The sequence below is a fragment of the Protopterus annectens genome, chromosome 9.part0 (genome assembly GCF_019279795.1).
Source record: "Protopterus annectens isolate FY-2018-M chromosome 9.part0, PAN1.0, whole genome shotgun sequence".
Classification (NCBI taxonomy): Eukaryota; Metazoa; Chordata; order Ceratodontiformes; family Protopteridae; genus Protopterus; species Protopterus annectens.
Window position 1 is genome coordinate 174,828,197 of NC_056743.1, and position 18,146 is coordinate 174,846,342.

At 43.4% G+C, this 18,146-nt stretch overlaps 1 protein-coding gene across 1 annotated transcript in view; it reads left to right on the top strand.

Moving 5' to 3' along the window:
• PPFIBP1 (PPFIA binding protein 1) overlaps window positions 1-18,146 on the top strand; it is a 2,404,664-nt gene that overhangs the window by 1,348,266 nt on the left and 1,038,252 nt on the right. The gene's annotated exons all lie outside the window — the stretch shown is intronic.

Sequence of the window (18,146 nt, forward strand, 5' to 3'; positions counted from 1 at the left end):
GTCTTTGGTGCCAACTTTCGCAGGACCTGGAAACAGTCATTCCTATCATACCCTGTCTAAGGACAGAGTTCCTCTGGTGGGCAGAAGCATGCAACCACAGCAAAGGACTGCCATTTACTCAACCCCAAGCCACCCAGACCCTAACCACAGACACATCAGACTATGCCTGGGGGGGCACACATGGACGGAACATGTATTCAGGGCCACTGGAGCCCAAGTCAAATTCATCTGCACATCAACCAAAAAGAGATGCTAGCTGTATAGAATGCTCTGACAGCTTTCAGATCCCTAATCTTTTCAGGACAACTGCTAATAAAAACAGACAACACCACAGTTATGTGGTACATCAACAAGCAGGGAGGAACCCATTCCTACCCACTCTGCAGGCTAGCCATGGCCCTGTGGAACACGGCCTTGGACATTCAAGTCCATCTGCAAGCTCAGTTCCTGCCAGGCAAACAAAACTTACCGGCAGACGACTTAAGCAGAAACCTCCTAGACCCACACGAGCGGCAATTGGAGCACAGCACCTTCAACCTTCTGATCCAGAAATGGGGGACCCCAGAGGTGGATCTCTTTGCCTCCCCCTACAACCACCAGCTTAGCAAATTCTGCACCAAGAATCCTCACAGCAGGCCCTGGAAAGTGAATGCCTTATCTTTTCAGTGGGTAAATCTCTCAATCTATGCCTTTCCCCCTCTGTCCCTCCTTTCAAGAGTATTACTCAATATAAAACAGGACAGACCAAGGACAATTCTGATTGCCCCGGACTGGCCATGCCAGCAGTGGTACCCACTCCTGCGCAGCCTTACATTGGTGCCACACTGGCACCTACACCAGAATCCAACCCTCCTCTCTCAGCAGGAGGAACAGATTCTGCATCCAGAACTGCAAACACTAAATCTTGCAGCCTGGCTTATTCCTTGAATTCTCCCCCAGCGACCTTAAGCAAACAGGTGCTGATGTCATTCTTGAAGCCAGAAGACCCAGTGCAAGAAAATCCTATGCTGATAAGTGGAAAAGGTTCTGCTCATCTATTCAATCTAAAGGAGAGGACACAGCACTGCCTTCTCTGCCTCTTATCCTGGATTACTTAGCAGATCTACTCCACAAAGGCCTGTCCTTCTCCTACATTAAGATACATGCCTCAGCCATTTCTGCTCATTACAACACTGAGCCACCTCTCTTCTTGCACCCTCTTATCAAACAGTTCCTGAGAGGGGCAAACAACTTAAGGCCACCAAGGAGAGCACCCACCCCTGCTTGGGACCTTAACTTTGTACTGGAAAAGCTCACACTTCGCCCCTTTGAACCTGCTGCATCAGCAGAGTTAAAATTCCTCTCTTTGAAAACAGCCTTGCTTCTAGCCATCACTTCAGCTAGAAGAGTGTCTGAGCTACAAGCACTGGTGGCTGTGGAACCCTTCATTATTTTCCATGCTGACAGGGTTTCCCTCAGGACTAACCCTTCCTTTATGCCTAAAGTGGTGTCCAGTGTGGCTCTCAATCAATCCATCCATTTGCCAACCTTCTTTCCTAATCCTCAAAATAAAGAGGAAAGGATCCTGCACTAAGTCTCTGGTATTTGGGCCGACTGAGGGCTACCTGCAGGCAGATAACCCAAGTATGATGACTGCAACAGTGAATACACTCGCACATCTACATTTATGGTAAGTGTACACAACTGTACTTTCTCTACCCCAGAGTTCTTTTTCTATGAAAAAGATAGGGGGTAAGAAGCTATGGATGTTCTTAGTGTTTCACTGTTGCAGTCATCACCAGTGGGTTATCCCTGCTGTAGTAGCCCTCAGCCGGCCCGAATACCAGAGTCCGTGTTTTTCTGCATCAGCTGCTGTCGCCTGTAGACTGACATCAGGTCATCAGTGCTATTAAGCAAAGGAGCTGACGCCATTACATCAGTCTTTCTTGCCGTGGAGCCCGTAGCAGAAGCAGTTCGCAAGTGTGCCGGTCGGTCACTACCAGAGTTCGGATCTCAGCTGAAAACATCTAAATCCAAGTTACCCCATTGGGGATCTCCTTTTCTTGCACTAACCGATGTCCGAAAAAGTTAACAATTGTCTCGCTTGGTTAAAGCAAATCCCACACCGAGACTTCCATTCGTACTGTCACTTGTTTAGGCCCAGGCCACAACATAGCACGTTGCCGGTTCTGTTCCCTCTTTAACACGAGAACCATTCGTTGGAGAGCTCTTTTTCTAGACAGCTATTTTCGTCGTCCGTCTTCTCATATGGTGTCGGTCAGCCAGCAGTCCACAGAACCTTCGAAAAAGTGTAGTGATAAAGATAGAGACAGACCTCACAAGGCCAAGCTTTTCGACGACTCTTCCTGTAAGCAGGTCGGCAATTCTCCGAAATTCATTGAGGTGCTTTCGCAGCCCCTGATGCCAGATGCGATTGCTGTGCAGGCCTCTAGAGAGACCCCTTCAGAGTCCGGTATGCCGCAGAAATCTTCTTAGTCTTCGGAGCCTTTGGCTGTCTATTCCTCAGTTGGGTCTGGAGCCGCTAGCAGTTACCAACTTCCGAGGATGTTTTTTGCACTACCGATTCCAGTCAGAAACAGACATCTTCTCTCTTGACTACCGCTACTTCTCTTAGGCCTAGAATCCAGGCCACCCCTAGTAAATCTACCTCTAGCCACCATCTTACTCCCACCCCTCCACCCCAGGCCCAGAAGCTTAAGATGGCGGAGGATCTTATTTCCCTTTTCAGGGGCAGTCAGACCTCTTCTTCTAAAAGTAAAAGACTCCCTTCTCCTGAATTATTGACAGAACAGGATTTTGAGGGATCAGATTATTCAGACTTGGAAGAGGATCAGTAACCTTTTACTGCTTATGAGGATCATATGCAGAAGAATCCATCCCTTCTGCCTCCCCACCAGAAGACTTTTCCTTTGGGAAAACCCTCCATACCCTCAGGGAGCATTTCCAATGGGAATTTCAGGACTTCCCATCAATCCAAGAAAAGGCTAAAAGAATTTCTAGACCTTCCTCAAAACAGACCTTCTGCCATCCCCCCCTGTTTTAGATGTGATGGATGAAGTTTTCCTTGAATCCAGTTTAGCCCTGGATGCCCTTCCTCCAGCTCACAGTAAGACACCCACAGATTCCTGTACAGAAATCCTGCTGCAGATCCAGAGGTCATTATACAGGGCCACAAAGGAGCCAGGGTGAGTTCAGCAAAGATCCATACTCCTTCTGATAAGAGGCCAGACCTCTGGACAGATGGGGGAAAAAAGGTATACACTTCTGCAACCTTAGCCGTCAGAGCTCTCAGCTGTCAGTTCCATATGTTAAAATATCAACAGCACACTGTGGAACTATTAAAGCAAAAGATTTCTACTTTTCCTGACTGTGCCAATTCTAAGGAGCTAGCAGGTTTATTGCACTCCTCTTGTCAAGTGACTAGGCATTCTTTACACTGCGGATATGATGCAATAGAAGCCTCTAGCAGGGCAGCAGTGTCAGGATCTGTCATTAGGAGACATGCATGGTTGAAGGAACAACCTTTACCTGATCATGTCAAGTCTGAGTTAATTGATCCACCTTTGGACAAAGACTGCTTGTTTGGGGGAAAAGCAGAAGAGGTGCTTAAGAAAATGGAAGACAAAGCAAAATCTATGCATACAGTAAAAGATTTCTTTCAAGTTCAACCACCTAGATTCAGCAGGAACTTTCCTCTAAGCATTGGTCCTTTCCTGCCTCTAGCAGACAGGCCACGTAGGTCCCTACAGCAGGGACAACAGAGAACCAAACAGTGGATCACACCTGCCTCTAAGGCAGGGAGTTCTAAACCATCCCTCTATGGATGACTCCCTACCCCCCCCCCATGCCCTCCCTTCATCCAAAAGCTTGGAGGAAGACTGTCCCTCTGCAAAGAAAATTGGCTGTATGTAACCAAGGACCAGTGGGTCTTAAACATCATTTTTCATGGATTACAAATTCAATTTCTATGCACTCCCAATCCCCAAAGGGTACCCAGACTTCCCTCCAAGTCAGTGGGCAGAGGGATTAAAACAAGTCCAAACCCTCATATTCCAGGGGGCAGTAGAACCTGTTCCCACAGAGCAAGCAGGCAAAAGCTTCTATTCCAGACTATTCCTTGTTCCCAGAGAGGCGGGCACTTGGCACCCCATCCTGGATCTATCCATTCTGAACACCTCCCTGGTGGTCCCCAAATTCAAAATTCTAACCTTGCAGCAGCTGCTGCTTATGCTGGCAAAAAATGCCTGGTTAGTGACCCTGGACCTAAAAGATGTATACATCCATGTCCCCATAAGGGAGTCCTGCATAAAATTCCTGCATTTTCGAGCAGGCCCATAGCACTTTCAATTATCTGCTCTTCCCTTTGGCTTATCTATTGCACCCAGGGTTTTTACCAAATGCCTGGCCCCGGCCATAGCATTCTGCAGACAGAAAAACATTCAGATTTATCCCTATCTGGACGACTGCCTCATCCAAGCAGAGAGCAAGGAAAAGCTCATGCAGGACTTGCTCTTTGTAAAAAAAAAAAAAAAAAAAAAAAAAAAAACCTTCTCACTTCCTTGGGGTTCACCATCAACGAGAGAAAATAAATGCAGACTCCCTCCAGGAGTATCATCTTCCTGGGAGCTCTGCTGGACACAGCATCCCAAATGGCCTTCCTAACCCCAGAGAAGCAGAAATTCCTGTCTTTCTATTTTACTCAGCTGGCATCCCAAAGTCAACTCACAGCAAGGAAGTTCTTGCAAGCCTTGGGATAAATGGCTTCTTGCATCCTTCTGATTCCTCTGGCCAGACTGCACATGAGGATATTTCAGTGGTACCTAAGGAACCTTTGGTGCCAGTATTCTCAACCTTTGGAGACCTCCCTCCCTCTGATCCCCTGTATAAGGGCAGAGTTGCTCTGGTGGGCAGAGGCATGTGCCAAGAACCAGGGACTCCCTTTCATCCACCCCAACAGGCCAGACCCTCACCACTGATGCTTCAGAAGTCGCCTGGGGCACCCACCTGGGGGGCAGGTGCACCCAGGTCATTTGGGATGCCCACCACCTTCCCTTGCACATCAACCAGAAGGAAATGCTTGCAGTACAGAAAGCTCTGACATCCTTCCAGCCTCATCTCAGGCCAGGGATTCTCCTTGTCAAAACAGACAACATCACAGTTACATCAACAAACAGGGAGGGACACAGTCTTACACACTGTGCAGGCTAGCCATGAACCTCTGGCTGATGGCCTCATCCATTGGATTACACCTTATAGCCCAGTACCTCCCAGGAATCCACAACACCTTGGCAGACCACTTAAGCAAACACAATGTGGACCTCTACAGAAAAATCTTACGCAGAGTCACTCAAGTGTGGGGAAAACAGAGGTCGACCTCTTTGCTTCTCACCTCAACCATCAGCTAAAGAAATTTCGAACCAGGGAATTTCACCACCTAGCATGGAAGGTGGATGCCTTAACCTTCCCTTGGAGCTCCCACTTTGCGTACGCCTTCCCTCCCTCTTCCTCTTGCTCCCAAGTTACCAAGGCCATCCTCATTGACCCGGATTGGCCCAGGCAACATTGGTACCCCTTGCTCCTCAGCCTCACATCTCATCTGCTCTGGCAGCTTCCACAGATCCCAAACCTCTTGACTCAGGCAAGGGGGGAAATGCTGCACCCAGACTTGCAGACTCTCAAGCTATCAGCATGGCTGATACTACCAAGCAAGCAGGTGCTGGACATTCTCACAGAGGCCAAAAGGCCAAGCACCAGAAGATCTTACACAGGAAAATGGAAAAGATTGTGCTCCTGGTGCTAGGCCAGAGGGGCCAGTTCATCCCTACCTGCTTGTCCCACTCATCCTGGAATATCTAGCGGGTTTACTGAGTAAAACTGAAAAAAAAAATAAAAAACGTAGAAAAAACTGCACAGTGGTAGTAGAGAGAACCAGCTTTATTAATGACCAAGTGCTTTCACCTTCTAGTCCAAGGCATCATCAAAGTCACTAAACATACACATCACTTCCTTTTTATACTAAAATGCACATGACATCATACATATTGAAACTCAATAGTTACACCTCTACTTAAAACTAAACTCCTATACAGTGAAAAGTTACTCAATATAAAATGTACATTAAAACCATGAATAAAATATTAGAATAATTTGTAAAACACACTTTTAACATGATTACAAAAAAACACATAATTAAACCACGGGTGTGGCGATGGGAGCGAAATACGCACCAGTCTTTGCAAATGTGGTCTTGTTGCAATGGGAGAAGGAAGCAGTGTTTGGATCCAAGTACATGCCTTACATTGTTAAATATTTAAGATTTTTGGATGACATCCTGATTTTGTGAAATGGCCCTGTATCTGAAATTGATGACTGTCCTTTTTGAATTTCAGTACTGACTTTTTGTCATTTATCTACAGATACAGTTCTGGGGAAATAGACTACTTGGATATACTTTTGAAGAACAATGAGGGTAGCTTGGTCTCCACGATTTTCAGGAAACCAACCTACTCGAATGGATTGTTGCACTATGATAGCTGTCATCCCCCCCCACCAGAAATGGGGAGTAGTCAAGGGCCAGATGTGCAGGCTATCAAGGCTGGTCAGTCAGGATGATGACTTCAACAAAGAAATGTACACACTTATTGGGATGTTTATCAACAGATGTTATCCACTCAGATTATTGCTCAACACTAAGAGGGAGATTTGGAGAAAAAGGTCTACACTTGACCGACCGATTTTATTATTGGATTCTAATGTGGTTAATCTCTTGAAGAATCAAGCGGTGTGCAACAATGCAATGGTATTAAAGTACAATCATGATTGCCCTAGGTTGGTCGGTATTTTAAGTACTGCTTGGAAAAACTTTCAGAGGTTAGGTGAAGCACCAAAGGTGGTATACAGCAGAGGAAGCAACTTTAAGGAACTTCTTGAATTGCAAGAGATGGATCAGTGCAAAGGGCATGTCTCAAGGATGTACAAGTGCGGTTCTTGCAATTATTGCAAGTATATTAATGATGGGCCGTATGTGGCTGTGGACGGCTATTTCTGCACTTTGGAATGTCCTGGTAGGGGAACATGTACTACCACAAATGTTGTATACTTAGCAACATGTTCCACATGCTCGGCATTTTATGTTGGTAAAACCATATAGAGATTGAGAGATAGAATTGCCGAGCATGTAAGGGACATTAAAAATAAGAGGACAAGTAGTGCCCTTTATAGACATTCCATCATATGTTAGAATTTCAAGAGGTTTCTCTTTTTTAACATTGACAGGGTGATGAAAAGGGGTAGGGGTGGCAATATAAAAGTGATTTGGGAATTAATGGAAACAAAATGGCAATTGACATTAAATGCCAAGAATCCCCCAGGTATCAATGATAATATTTCTATTGCACCCCTGAATGGAAGTCTTTAATCATTTAATTATGTGTGTTTTTTGTCATCATGTTAAAAGTACGTTTTACAAATTATTCTAGTGTTTTGAGTTTAGTTTTAAGTAGAGGCGTAACAACTGAGTTTCAACATGTGTGATGTCGTGTGCGTTTTAGTATAAAAAGGAAGTGATGTGTATGTTTATTGACTGATGATGCCTTGGACTAGAAGGTGAAAGTGCTTAGTCATTAATGAAGCTGGTTCTCTCTCCTACCACTGTGCAGTTTTTTCCAAGTTTTTTATTTTTTTTTTTTTTTTGGTTTTATCAGTTATTTTCGCCCCTGGTGAGGTGGAAGTTACATGTTGGATTTACTGAATAGTTGTCTGTCCTTCTCTTCGGTTAAAATTTATGCTTCAGCCATTTCTGCTCAGTTTAACACAGACCAGCCTTTGTTCTCTCACCCTTTGATTAAACAATTCCTAAGAGGGGTTCTAACATTAGGCCTCCCAGAAGGCCTCCCACACCAGCTTGAGACCTAATTTTGTTTTGGAAAAACTGACCCTTACCCCCCTTTGAACCTGCTGCCTCAGCTTAACTGAAATTCCTCTCTTGGAAGACTGACTTTTTGCTGGCCATCACTTCAGCCAGAAGGGTGTCTGAACTGCAGGCACTGATGGCCATTGACCCTCTCATCATTTTCCATGCAGACAGGGTGTCCCGTAGGACTATAACCCCTCCTTTATGCCCAAGGTGATATCTAATGTTACTGTCAACCAGGCCTTTCATCTGCCTACTTACTTTCTCAGCCCTCAAAACAAGGGGGAAAGAATTCTGCACTCCCTGAATGTGCTCAGGTAGCTCAGATACTACCTGGACTGTACTAAACCCTTCAGAAAAACAGACCAACTTCTTGTCAGTTTTGCCCTTAGGGGCAGAGGGGAAGCCCATCTCTAAGCTGACTATCTCTAAAGGGATATCATGCTGTATCCATTAATGCTACAGATTTCATGGGAAACCTCCCCCTAAGTCTGTTCAGACCCATTCCACTAGGGCAGCCTCCACTTCCACAGCATTCCTCAGAGGAGTCCCCACCAGGGACATCTTGGAGGTTGCCACCTGGATCTCTGTCCATACCTTCACTAAGCATGATCACCTTCCTCTTTTCTCCATGGTTAGGGCAGAGTTTGCATCTGCAGTACTGCAGGGGCTCCTTACCACTGCCTAGGTCTCTTCACTATCCTACCAACCCTCTCTTCAGCTTTGGGAATCTTCCCACAAGTGATGACTGCAACAGTGAAACACGAAGAACATAGTACAGTTGTGTACACTTACCATAAATGTAGATGTCCGAGTGTATTCACTGTTGCAGTCCTGGTTTCCCTCTCTCCTTCCCCCTTATATCTTCTTTCCTTTGGGAGACATAAGCTACTTGGGGTGCTTGTTCACCACCGTATCTTTGTCTTATCTCCTGAGGCTTCTGTTTGGTTAGGGCAAGAAAAACTGATGTAATGGCATCAGCTGCCTTGTTTATAGCACTGGTGACCTGATGTCAGTCTACAGGTGACAGCAGCTGACGCAGAAAAACATTGACTCTGGTATTTGGGTCGGCCAAGGGCTACCACAGCAGGGATAACCCACAAGTGATGACTGGAACAGTGAATACACTCGAACATCTACATTTATTTTAAATGTACACAACTGTACTTCTTAATGGTAAAATGTTCTTGCAAAATTTAACAACTTTCTTTCTTGGTGGCATGTCAAGGTAGCATATTGAAAATGTGTTGCATTGCCAGAGTAAAGTCTATTTCACCACCTTTTGACCAAATCCTTATCCCCTTTTTTTCTTTTCAGTTTCTCTTCTCTTGGACAAGGCTGCATCCACAAGGTTAACTGCATTCTGTATATTCTGTTTGATTATCACCTTGTATTGTTGCAAAATTCAGGAAGGATGTAACAAGTCCATACATTTTACCACAGCATTAAAGTAAATTAACCGTTTTTACTACCTTTATTTATAGCAAATATGCCAGTTTAAATAAATGGAATCAGAACAGGATCCGTCCCTCACCATTCTTTTCTGAAAGTCTTCCTTTCCTGTAGCTGAAACTCATAGGTCTTGATAACTGACATTTTGCTTTTGGGCAGGAGTCTGTGTTTAGACTTGAATAGGGTGCAAGGAAATTGGTACTCCCTGAAGATATGGCTGTATACAGCCCAGCTTGAGATTGTGATCCTGGCTTTGAAGGCTGTAGAAAAACTCCGGTGTTTTTGGAGCATCTCTGTCACCCAGTCAACTAGTCTGTCATGTGGCACATGATGATAGGAGGACAAGATCATACACCTATTGCAAGGATGCTCATGTCGCACTGGACTGTAGGTAAAGGCGTCCTTTGCTCTCTGTACTTTATATCCCTAGGAGGGTATACATGCTGGCAAATGCAGTCAGCTGGGTCTACAGTCTTGTCTTCTTATTTTTCTAATAGCTTTACTAAACTTGCAGTTTGGAAGACATGTATCCTGCTTTTTTCATAAAATTTACATTTTAAGCTGTTGACATTTTTTCCAACCAGTAAACGTACATGCCATTTTGTTGCTGCTTTGTTTTTACACCATTTTCAGTTCCCCCAGAATTCTTTTTACTGTGTTCTCCATTGTGAAGGTAATAGACCTACAAATTCCAATTGAGGTATGCATCATCTTTTCTCTTTTGACCTATAGTCCTGTCTTGGAGTGCTGGATTCAAAGGTTGTGCTTAACCAGGACCTTTCAAAAGTAGGGCATTTTAAAGATCAATGTGTCTGTCATGGTCTTTCTGCTCGTCTACTTGGTTCATCAGGGCATCGGGTTGTAGCAGTGGATACATTTTGGGTAGCTCCTTGATTTATTCCTGTTGATTTCACATCTCATCACAAAGTTTGAATAAGAAAGAACAAAACATGTTTGTGTCACCATTTAATGATGAGAGAAGGTCATGTTCTCGGACACTGAGATACCTGATTTGTAGCCAGGAAAACCTCATGGTCCTGTACAAGGACTTGCCACACATACTAAAGGTTGTCTGGGTTTACCTTAGGCTACTGAAGTATCTCCACTTGTTCCACTCAGAGCAGTTGTATCAGTAGTGATTGAAAGTGACAGGAAGTTCTCTGCTAAGATGGCTTATGCTGTGAAGTAGAAGTATTTCTCTGTTTAGAAGAGTGGTGCCTTACCACCCTGGTTGCGGAGTTAGTAGGTGACTAATTTATATCTGACATGTACAACTTGGTGCTTAATTATTCCATGCTTAAGATTCATGTTCGTGCTACTTCTGAGCACCTGGGCCATTTGGATGGGCAGAATTGTGGCCCAACTCCTGGTAGCTAAGCGATTACTGAAAGGGAGTGGTGCATGTTTTCTTCCTTAGAAAAATCATTTCACACACTGAGACTTGAACTTCACAGTAGAGAGGCTTACCCATCAGCTGTTTGAGCTTTCCATCTCTGCAAGGTTTACATTTATTTTTTGGGGAAAAAACGTACTTTTTCATAGTGATCATTACCTCCTCATATTGCAGCTTGGACTCGGACTTTTAAATGCAAGGAGACATATTGGTTCTTTCACAAGGATGTAGTTTCTCCTTAAGACAAGTTTGCATATCTTTCCAGTGCAGTTTGAGAGGTTCCCCTAAATCATTTTGTCAGCTTCCCAGTTTTCCATGCAGTGACAGAAACCTGATGTTGCATGCCCCTTGACACCATGGAAATGCGCAGGTAACTTCTCCTCTTCCTGAATTAGGGGTTTGAGATGGACCTCACGTTTGTCTCCTTTCCACCAGGAAGGGAAGGTCTTGCAGTTGACAAGTAAACACGTTTTGTGCATGTTGCCAGCTGCCATTATCTTTTGTCATCTATCTATTTACCCATTGGCAAATGTGAGGGTCAGAAACGACTTTGCTACTGGAGTATTAATCAACAGTGCTTACTTCAAAAATGTCTCAGTTGAAAACATTTCTGCTACAGCCATTCGGTCCTTTGAGCAAAGTTTCACCAAGCATTGTTGTCATGAATGCAGCTGAGGGAAGTAGGACACATTCCCAAAATCAGTACTCTAGGACTAAGTTGTGTGAGTTGTATTCTTATTATCCAGCTCCTGTCACCCTACTGGCATTGTTTTGAATGCAACAGTCTAGGATTCATCAAGGAGAATCAACGAAATTTGGTCTAACAGTGTTACTTGACATAAACAGGGCCCTTCTTGATGGGTTTGTAATAACTTTCCATTCTACCTGCTGCTGCTAAGAGTTCCTTATAAACAGGGTAAGTAAATTATTAAAAGGAGCTGTAAAACTGTGTGTTGTCCAGTCATTTACTACTTGGTTTACAGGAAATTACACCCTGGTTGTATGGGGTGGCCTAGTGGATTTTGAGGGTGTGCATGCTTATGTAATTAGCATATTACATTACAGTGTGTTATGGGGGTGCAGAAAAAATGTACTCTAATTAATGGTAGAATGTTAAATCGAGGGCCAACTAAGTATGGCCCCCTTGTAGATCAGATGATACTATACTAGCTGTTATAGATTTAGTGGCTCAGAATTAAAGTATTGTCAGAATTCATGATATAGATAGTCATCATGATAAACTTGTATCCCTGATTTTTCTTGCATTGTAAAGCATTAGTATTCTTGGCAGGCAAAATATATCCATCTATGCCTTCAGTTCTTTTTTTCTCCTCTTCAGTATTTTACTTGCTTTAGTTTGATATATTATTTAAATTAGTATCTTATTTATTTCCCCCGCAGTGGTGGTGCTGAGGTAGCGTTGTCGCCTCACAGTAAGACGCTGTCCGGTTAGATTCTTCACTAGAGCGTCTTCTGCGTGGAGATATGCGTGAATGGGTGTACCTTCGTTGAAGGTTGTGCATCAGGGCTGGTAACTCGGCATGTAAAAATCAGCTACCAATCATTAGCGGACCGGAGTTCCGCTGTGGCGACCCCTAACTGGGAAAAGCCGAAAGACAAAAAAAGTATCTTATTTATTTCAAGTTTATTTCAAAGGTTGTTTTGTATATCCTCTGGCTATTTCTCCTGACCTGTTTAACACTTTCTTTTCTGAATGCTATCTGTTTTGTAAGGTACTTTGTGATAAAGCACTTCAGTAAAACTTAGGTCGAATTCAGTCACTTTCACCTTAACTGCATCTTAACTACATCATTCGTGTTCTACATTTGACTGACAAGTCTGTCTTCAGTTTGTAACTGTAATGAGAAGTTATTAACTGTCATTACACGACTTTTTCTGAGACACCTGTATACACAAAGATGTGTGAGGGTTGCAGTCTTCTGATAATTACATAATTGGTTGGAAATTTTTCTTTCAGGCACGTTTTCCCCAAGCCAGTACCATGTTTTATGCTAGCATTTCTGTGGGGTGATTTTTAAGCACCAGTTTGATGTGGACTAAGGTGTCAAATTTCCAATGTACTAAACAGCTCTCTTTAGTATGTGGGATGGTGGGATTGCTGATGTATAAATATTATGATGAATGCTGTCCAATGAAATAGATTCAGTGGTTTGTGTCACTGGAAAGTGAGTTGAAGACATGAGCCATAACTACAAAGTCATCTTTCTGTCTAGTTATGCTAAGAGATGCCATTCACCAGCTCACACTATTCATTCACCTTCATAGAAAACCGGCTAGGAAAAATCAGGTTTAATAATAGAACCAAAATACTAAACTTTTCCTTTTCACTCCAAAGTCTCGTAACAGATCTGTTTGTTTGTCTTTGGCCATGAAAAGTTTGACTGGGCAAAGCCTTTTTTGGCGAGGCTGCAGGAGAAAAGGTTCGGCACATATTTGGGTTACATTTTATTGCATTTTCCTTTGGAAGTAATATTCCATTTTGAGTTTTGGAGTAAAGAAGTGCAATCCAGCAAGTTGCCGAAGAAAATTAAGTTGTACATTTGTAGGAAAAAGTGGGTTTAAATCATTCTGCATAGATCAGAAAGTGATCTCTTAAGATATCAGGCAAATATTCTGCACTTTTTATGTTATTGGGTCATTAGAAAGAATCCAGAATAGTCGAGTACCTGTTAGTGTTTTTGTTAACTCAGGTGGTGCAGATAATAAGTTGGGTAAAGCCATATAACTTAATAGTTTTATAGGGAGTGTCATTGTTAGTTTCGAGTCTATATGAAGGTCACCTAGCAATATAGTTTTATGGTGGATATTGTGAGATAACCAGTAGAAGATATTTCCTGCTGTAGTAGTGATTGAGCCAGGTGAAATGTAGATGGCAGCAGTGCAAAATTATTTCCTGAAATTTATTTTGAGGAGAGTTAGAAGTTTGGCATTGCTAACTTTGGTATCTTTTGGGGATATTTGTGAAGTTGATGGAGTTTTTGTATAATAGCAACACCTCCTGCTCTTATTTTGTCTGTCAACCTGATTATTATAACTGGAAGGAGTAGCTTCATCATCAGTTCTCTTTTGTAACCAGTTTTCAGTGGTAAAGACTATGTTAAGGGAATAGGTGGCATGAATTTCATAGATTTTGGTACTTGTACAACTTAGGTTCATATTTAAGATGAGGAGGTTGCTTTGGTTGTAGGATTTTGAGTATTTGTTGAGATATTTGGTGGCGAGGGGAGCTGTGTTTTGATGCATGGGGTCAGGATTTGGGTGGATATCTACACCGATTTTTTTTTTTTTTTTTTAATGGATTATAAATGAATAGTTTTTTGGGAATTATCAAGGTATGCTTTAAGTGGCTTGTGAGATACAGTGGATATAAAAAGTGTACACACCCCTGTTAAAATGCCAGGTTTTTGTGATATAAAAAAATGAGACCACTAAATAATTTCAAAACGTTTCCCACCTTAGTGTGACCTATAACCTGTACAATTCAATTGAAAACAAACAAATCTGTTAGGGGGGAAAAATTAAAATGTACAATAAGCTGGTTGCATAAGTGCACCCTTAAATTAATACTTGTTGAAGCACCTTTTGATTTAATTACAGCATTAAGTCTTCTTGGGTAGGAGTCTGTCAGCATGGCGCATCCTGAATTGGCAATATTTGCCCACTCTGCCTTGGAAAAGCGCTCTAAATCTTTCAGATTGCGAGGGCATCTCTTGTGCATAACCCTCTTCAGGTCACCTCACAGATTTTCTGTTGGATTTAGGTCTGTGCTCTGGCTTGGCCCTTCCAAAACTTAATTTTTTTTCTCTTGAAGCCATTCTTTTGTTAATTTGGATGTATGCTTTGGGTCACTGTCATGTTGAAAGGTGAAATTCCTCTTCATCTTAATCTTTCCAGCAGACGCGTGAAGGCTTTGGGCCAAAAGTGACTGGTATTTGGAACTATTCATAATTCCCTCCACCTTGACTAAAGCCCCAGTTCCACCTGAAGAAAAGCAACTCCAAAGCATGATACTGCCACCACCATGCTTTACCATGGGGATGGTGTTCTTTTGGTGATGCGAAGTGTTGTTCTTGCACCAAACATACCTTGCAACCTACCCCATAGTCCAGACATATGGAGAATACAGGGAGATTGTTGTCACATGTAGTACACAACCAGTACTTGCCAGAAATTCCTGCAGCTCCTTCAGTGTTGCTGTAGGTCTCTTGGCAGCCCCCTGACCACTTTTCATCTTTTCATCAATTTTGGAGGGACGTCCAGATGTTCGTGTTTCACTGTTGCAGTCCTTACATTTGGGTTATCTGCCTGCAGGTAGCCCTCAGCCGGCCAGAATACCAGAGTCTTGGATTCCTGCGTCGGATGCTCTCTCTTCTTCCATGACATCAGGTCGTCAGGGGTATAGAACATGCAGCCAATGCCAGTACATCAGTCTTTCTTGCTGTACGGTCCCCGAAGCAGAAGCAGTTCGCAAGTGCCTGTCGGCCAACTCCTGAAATTTTCGTTTTTGAGTTTCAGAACCGAAGTCTACAAAAAAGCTAAGTACCCCGTCGGGGATCCTTTTTCTTGCTCTTAACCGATGTCTTATCTGTGGAAAGCAAATACCTCATAAAAATTTTCATTCATACTGCATTCCTTGCCTAGGCCCAGACCACGATGTCCCTCGCTGTTGGTTTTGTGCCTTATTCAACCCCCGAACTATTCATTGTCTGTCTATTTTTGCAGCCAATTATTTTGGTACTCTGTATAACTATCCAGAAATGGCTTCAGTAAGCCATCCGACTACCGATATTCAGAAAAAACATAAGGATAAAGACAGAGAGACTGCATAGGTCCAAACTACAGACGACACTTCCATTAAGCTAGTCGCCAGTCTGCCGGTACTCAGTGAGGCACTTTCGCAGCCTCTAATACCTGCTACTTCAGATTCACAGGCCTCTACTGAGACCCATTCGAAGTCTGGTATGCCGCAAGATGCTTCTTCAACTATGGAACCTGCGGATGTCTCTAACTTGGATGGGTCCAGAGCTGCTGTGCAGGCACCAACTTCTGAGGGTGTATTCAGGCCTACAGACTTGCATTTTAAACCGACGCCATCTTCTTCATCCAGGCCTAAAACTCGACCCACACCTAGAAAACTGACGTCCAAACTGCATGGTCAGGCCCATATGCCTAAAAAACAAATGCTTAGAATGGCTGAAGACCTTATTACTTTAATTAGGGGAAGCCAGCTGTAAGAGACCTAGAACTGATTTTCCTTCTGATTCTTCTGATCAGGATTCTGATATTATTGTTTCTTCTGATTACCACGATTTGCCCTTATCTACCTATGAGGATTCTGATGCAGAGGATTCCATTCCCTCTGCTTCCCCTCCAGAAGATTTTTCTTTTGGTGAAACCTTGCACACTCTTAGGGAGCATTTCCGCTGGAAAGCCAGGATTACTCTGACTCCAAAAAGAGGCTTAGGGAATTCTTACTCCTTCTTCATTACAGGCCTTTAGCTATCCCTCCTGTTCTGGACATTGTAGATTATGCTTTCTTGGAATCTAGCCTTTTCCCAGACACTTTACCTCCAGCTCCCAGAAAACCTGACTGGTATTGCAGAGTACATGACTCTCACAAGTTCCTCTTCAATAATCCTACTGCGGATCCAGAGACCAGTTCCCAAGGTCTAAAGGGCTTTAAGACTACTGCTGCCAAAAATCCTACCCCTTCTGATAGAGATGCTAGATCCTTGGACAGATGGGGCAAGAAGGTATACACTTCTGCTGCTTTGTCCATGAGGGCTTTAAATTGCCAGTTTCATATGTTAAAGTACCAGCAGCACATTATGGGACTACTTAAACAGAAAATTATGTTAATTCCTGACTGTGCTGAACACAAAGAATTACAGGATTTAATGCATTCTGCTGAACAAGTTGGTAACATACTTTGCAATGTGGTTTTGACTCTTTAGAAGCATCTTGCAGGGCTGCTGTCACTGGGTGTGTACTTAGAAGGCATGCTTGGCTTGAGCAAAACTTACCAGATCATGTTAAAGCTAAATTACTGGATGCTCCCTTAAACCAAGACCATCTGTTTGGCAACAAAGCAGTAGTAGTCCTCAAAAAGATGGAGGAAAAAGCTAAGTCTCTGCAAACTGTTAAAGATTTGCTGCAAGTACAGCCTCCCAGATTTAGTAGGCATTGTCCTTCAAAGAATTGGTCCTTTCCAGTCTCTTCCAGGCCTTCCCAGTCCAACCCAGGAACAGCAGACCCACCTAGGTTACAGTCTCAGGCTATGCACAGGCCTAAGCAGTGGAGGGCTCCCACTTCCAAAACAGGAAGTACTAAGACACCCCCTATGGAAAATTGTCACAATGACTTAACCTTAACCCTTCCAAGCCCTGCTCAACTGCCTGCTCTGTTAGGAGGAAAGCTCGCCCTGCATGCAAAAAACTGGGAACTCATTACCCAGGGCAAATGGGTTTTAAATATAGTTTTCCAAGGATACAAATTCCACTTCCACTCCCTACCAACCCCAAACGGTTGGCCAGACCTACCCCCATATCAGTGGGCAGAGGCTCAACCGCAGGTTCTCTCTCTTCTAGGTATCAGGGCTATTCAACCTGTCCCAGCAGAAGAAAGGGGATAAGGTTTTTTTCAAGACTTTTCCTGGTACCTAGAAAAGACTGCTCCAGGCATCCTATCCTGGACCTCTCTATTCTAAACACCTTTTTGGCAATCCCAAAATTCAGAATGCTAACACTTCAACAGCTGCTTCCCATGCTAGGCAAAGATGCCTGGTTGGCAACATTAGACTTAAAGGAAGCTTACCTGCACATTCCAATAAGGGAATCTTGTAGGAAATACCTATGCTTCAGGGCAGGCTCCATGCACTGTCAGTTCTTTGCACTTCCCTTTGGCTTATCTACTGCACCCAGGATTTTCACAAAGTGTCTTGCTCCAGCCATTGCATTTTGCAGGCAGAGAAATATTCAAATATACCCATACCTGGACGATTGTCTGATTCAGGCAGAAAGCCAGGACTTGCTATTAAAACATCTGGCATTCGTAAAGAAGTTTCTAACCTCACTGGGGTACACCATAAATGAAAATAAATCTCACCTAGTACCCTGCCAACAGATTGTATTCCTGGGAGCAAGCTTGAACACAACTTCCCAGATGGCTTTCCTTACTCCAGAGAAACAAGTTTATTTCACAACGTACTTCAAACTACTGGCCACAAATACCCAGCTATCTGCAAGGAAAATTCTGCAAGCCCTGGGGTTCATGGCCTCTTGCATTCTACTAATTCCATATGCAAGACTGCATATAAGGAAACTACAATGGTATCTAAAAAGCCTATGGTGCCAACATTCTCAGGACCTG